Here is a 4,892-nt window from a genome sequence, read left to right as displayed (position 1 = left end):
GCAGGGTAGCAGGAAGCTCTCCACACACTCACCGGATCTGGCCTAGGACTCGAGAAAGTGAATGTTGACATTATCAATTTGATGGAAGAGGAGGTGAACACAGAGAAGCTAACAGCCTTGTAAACACACTGACTGGCAAAGATGGCACCGGTTCTCATCTGGTGACAGTGCCTCCTGGGCCCAGCCTGGCTGATGTGCTAATCAGTTCTCCCATTCTGGCTGGCGAGGATTGTGCCATGCTGGGGCTTGGTGCCAGTGACTCTGAATTTGGAGTAGATCCCAGTGCTGATCCTGAACTGGTCCTGGCCCTTTGTGTTTCTATGGAAGAACAGCAGCAGAGGCAGGAGGAGGAGGAGGAGGTCTGGCAGGCAACCGCAGCCTCCGCAGCTGATTTTGGGATCACTACTATTGGAACCAAAGACTCAGATGATGCTCTGTTGAAGATGACCATCAGCCAGCAGGAGTTTAGCTGCACTGGGCTTCCTGACCTAAGCAGTATGACGGAGGAAGAACAGATCGCTTATGCCATGTGATGTCCCTGCAGGGAGCAGAGTTTGGTCAGGCAGAGTCAGCCAACATGGATGCCAGTTCAGCCAAGGACACCTCTGAGCCAGCCAAAGAGGAAGATGATTATAATGTCATGCAGGACCCAGAGTTCCTTCAGAGTGTCCTAGAAAACCTTCCAGGCATGGATCCTAACAATGAAGTCATCTGAAATGCCATGGGCTCCCTGGCCTCCAGGCCACCGAGGATGGCAAGAAGGACAAGAAAGAGGAGGAGAAGTGAGACTGGAGGGAAAGAATAGCTGTGCCTGCCCAGGGGACTTTGGAGGAGATGGAGCAGGATGTAAGGTTAGGTATGTCCTCTGTAATCCTTACAGCCTAAATAAAGCTTAGAAAGATTAAAAAAAAAAAATCCTTGTTTTGCCACCTGAAAAAGAGAAAGAAAAAAAAAGAAAGGGGACCCTGATCTGGGGCCACTTAAGGTTGGTTGGTGCCCAATCTGGGTAGACCTGCTAGCTGTCAGCCTAGCTGCAGCTGCAGATAAGTTAGATGGGCAGCCTTTGGGTGTGCTGCTGACTCTGTGGAGGTAGTTACACCATAAGCAGCAATACTGGCCAATAAGCCAGGGCCAGAAGGCCAAACTGGCCCCAGGGAAGCAGGAAGAAATGAATGTCTCCTTTTACACAGGTCATAAGGCAGGCTGAGGTGTAAGGTTCTTTGGGGTCCCAGAGAACTAGAGACCACGTATGGAAGTGGCTATCTACTGGTCCCCCAAAAAATGTGCAGTGTGTTCTAGCATTGGTTGATACCTGAGCTGAGTCAACACTAACATACAGGAACTCAGACCACTTTTACAGGACCTACTGCATGCATAGAAGAGTATGGAGGTCACTACATCAGGGTCCGGAAGGCCCAAGTGACTTTGGGTATGGGGCACTTACACCAACGGCTGTGGGATGTTTATGTTGAATACATACTGGAGGTGAGCATACTGACTGGTGCTCTGCTGGATATCATGCAGGGAAAATTTCATTTGCAAAATCACATGGTAAATCCATAGTCTAAGGCCATCCATGCCACACACTGCTGACTCTCCCACGGGTCACACGGGTTGTGTGTGTGAAGCAGTACTGGCTGCCTGGAGGCCATGAGGATGTGGGACAGACTGTCTTAAAATTGGAATAAGCAGGGATCATAAACCATGCACAGAGCCCTTTAGTATGTCTCATGTAGAAGCCACAAGGGTCATAGAGAATGACTGTGAAGTCTTACCCTGATGCTGGAAGTTAGGACCAATTTGTCTTCACCTGGGTGGGCATAAATGGACATTCCAGATGTTGCCACAAGGCTATTTGCATAATCCAACTTTGTGTCCTGGCCTGGTGGCCCAGAATCTGGCCATGTGGGCCAAGCCACACTCTGTGTCACTGTTTTGTATTAATGATACTATTTTAACCTGAGTGCCTTCAGATTTGAAAGCCACCACACATAATCTGAAGGAAGCTTTGTTGATGTGGTAGTGGGCTGTGAGCAAGGACAAGATTCAAGGAGCTGGATCATCTACCAAATTCTTGGGTGTTATGTGGTCAAGTAAGACTAGACCCATGACAGCTACAGCTGGCCAATTACAGTTGTATGTGGGCTTGCTAGGTTTTGGGTAGATGTACCTCACCTGGCTACCCTGCTGTACTCTTTATACCGGATGACCAAAGGGGGCACCGCATGGGGATGCACAGAGGCAGTGGAAGCTGCTTGTTTATAGGGCTCAAAGAGGGCTGTTATGCAGGTGCAAGCCCTACAAATAATTGACCCTAACCTGCCATTTATCCTGATCATCAGTGGATGATGATGGATTTAGCTAAGGCCTATGGAAAAAAACAGGGAAGCAGAGGCACACTGTTGGGTTTTGGTTACAGTTTCACAGATGAGCAGAGAGCTGGTATTCTCTGACTGAGAAACAGCTGGTAGCAGTGTATGCTGCTCTGCATGCCTGTGAAAGCATCACAGAACAACAGACAGTAGAAGTACAGACAAAATACCTTATAGAGGGTATGGATACAGACAGCCCATCCCAGAAGTGGGCTGGCACAGGCCCCCACTCTCACATGTTGGGGGATGTACCTCTAACAGTGAGCCTCTTTCTCAGCTAGCCTGAATTGGCATTGGCAGCTGAACTGGCACTGGTTTTGGGACCCATGATGTACAAGGCCCACAAACCCATCTGGGAGGATGTACTACAGGACCTGACTCCTAGTGTCTATGCAGAAGAGAAAGAGGGACCTCCTTCTGATGCTTGATATACTGATGGGTCTAGATGTGACCAATACCACAATGGACAGTAATAGCTGTCCAGCCAGTAAGGAAGTAGTTTGGTTTAGAACTGAAACAGATAGGTCAAGCCAATGGGAAGAGTTGTGGGCAGTGTAATTGGTTGTGATGCATGAAGAAGGCTCTCTGCATGGGTGCACAGACAGCTGGGCCACCTTGAGGGGGCTAATGCTCTGATTGCCAGTGTGGGCAGCTCAGGAAAGACAGGGCACTGTCCATCGTGGAGTGCCAACCTATGGCAAGTTGTATGGGAGTCTGATCAAAAAGCTGACCACATAGGCTATCGTGGCTCAGGACAGAAGCCCCTAACCCTCACCAGAAACTGATTTATCAGATGCCTTGACCAGGCACTGCAATGGTTGACCACTAGGAATAATGTCTGACCAGAAAAATTGACTGGGACCATAGACAAGGACCATAGACTTAGCTCTCCAAGTTGGAGCCCTTGCTCAACATGTGGTCCAGGCCTTAAACGTTACACATCTGGCTTTGATATTGCTCATGGGTGCTATTTCTCAAATGAGAAGGTGGCTTTGCAAAACCATAGGTTTTTGATTTGTTAATCATGTTTGTGCCCTGTTACATATAGAATGTTACATTTGTATGTCCCAACATTTGAGGGGATGGGATGTGGGGAATCACTCAAACAGCTTCAACACTCAGGGGCATCTAAGGATACTTAAGGATGGGACCCTGCTTGTCTAGTGCAGGTGCACAGTGGGACACAGTTATGTAACCATGACTTAGCACAAGTGAACATGCATGCTCCAGTTGCAGCACTATGTAAGAATGTAAACATGAGAGAACAACCTGTGTAAGAATTATACAGTAAAGATAAGGTGGTTCTCTTGTGGTCTTGCTCTGGCCCTCTGTTGTGTTCCATCTTGCCTTCTGCTGTTGCTGATGTCTTATACTGGTACATTCTCTAACCTTGGGACCTCACCTGTGCAAATCTCCCTGGGTCCCCTGAGTGGGCTGACACTCTCTCTGTGAATTTGTTTTTTATGTATAAGAAGGCTATTGATTTTTGAGTGTTGACTTTGCATTTAGCTATGCTATTGAATTTGGTTATTAAATCCAGAAGTCTTTTGGTGGATTATTTTTGGGAGTCTTCTGTATAGAGTATCACATCACCCACAAATAATGATAATTTAACTTTTTCTTCATTATATTTATTCCTTTTCTTTCTTTTACCTAATTGCTCTGACTAATGTTTCCAGAACTACAATGAATAAGAGTGGTGACAGTGAACATCATTTTCCTAATCTCAGAGTGAAAGGTTTCAATTTTTATCTATTTAGCATGATTTTGTCTGTTGGTTTGTCATAGGTGGCTTTTATCAGATAGAGATAAAGATCATCTATTCCAACTTTCTGTAGAGTTTTTATCATAAATGAATTTTGGACTGTGAAATAATTTCTCTTTATCTGTTAAATGATTACATGGTTCTTATGCTGTTAGTATGCTGTATTACATTTGTTGATTTGCATATGGTGAACCATTACTGCATTTCTGACATGAATCCTACTTGGTCATGGTGAATAATCTTCTTCATAATTTGCTGCATTCTGTTTGCCAGTATCTTATTGAGGATTTTTTGCATCTGTGTTCATTAGGGAGATTGGCCTGTAGTTCTCTTTTTGGTTGGATCCTTCTCTGGTTTTTGTATCAGGGTAATGCTTGCTTCCAGGAATGAATTTGGGAATATTTCTTCCCTTTCAACTTTTCTAAAGAGTTTGAGAAACAGTGGCATTAGTTCTTCCCAGAATTTCTTGTAGACTTGAACAGCGAATCAGTCAGGACCTGAGCTTTTCTTCATTGGCAGGTTTTTAATTACATCTTCAATATCATTGGGTGATACTGGTTTATTTAGAATTTTCATATCTTCTTGGTTCAGCTTTGATAACTCATATGTACCTATACGTTTCTCCATTTCTTCTGTGTTTTCCATGATATTAGAATACAGTTTCTCAAAATAGGTATTGAAGCTTTTTACCAAGATGGCGCCGAAGGCAAAGAAGGAAGCCCCTGCCCCTCCCAAAGCTGAAGCCAAAGCAAAAG

General features: G+C 45.3%; 1 pseudogene; it reads left to right on the top strand.

Annotated features, from left to right (window-relative positions):
* LOC101589765 overlaps positions 1–786 on the top strand; it is an 8,343-nt pseudogene extending 7,557 nt beyond the window's left edge.
* Positions 787–4,892: the final 4,106 nt, after the last annotated feature.

The sequence above is a fragment of the Octodon degus genome, unplaced genomic scaffold (assembly GCF_000260255.1).
Source record: "Octodon degus isolate 3935 unplaced genomic scaffold, OctDeg1.0 scaffold00195, whole genome shotgun sequence".
In the NCBI taxonomy this organism is placed as follows: domain Eukaryota; kingdom Metazoa; phylum Chordata; class Mammalia; order Rodentia; family Octodontidae; genus Octodon; species Octodon degus.
This window is presented reverse-complemented; position numbering and strand designations above follow the sequence as displayed.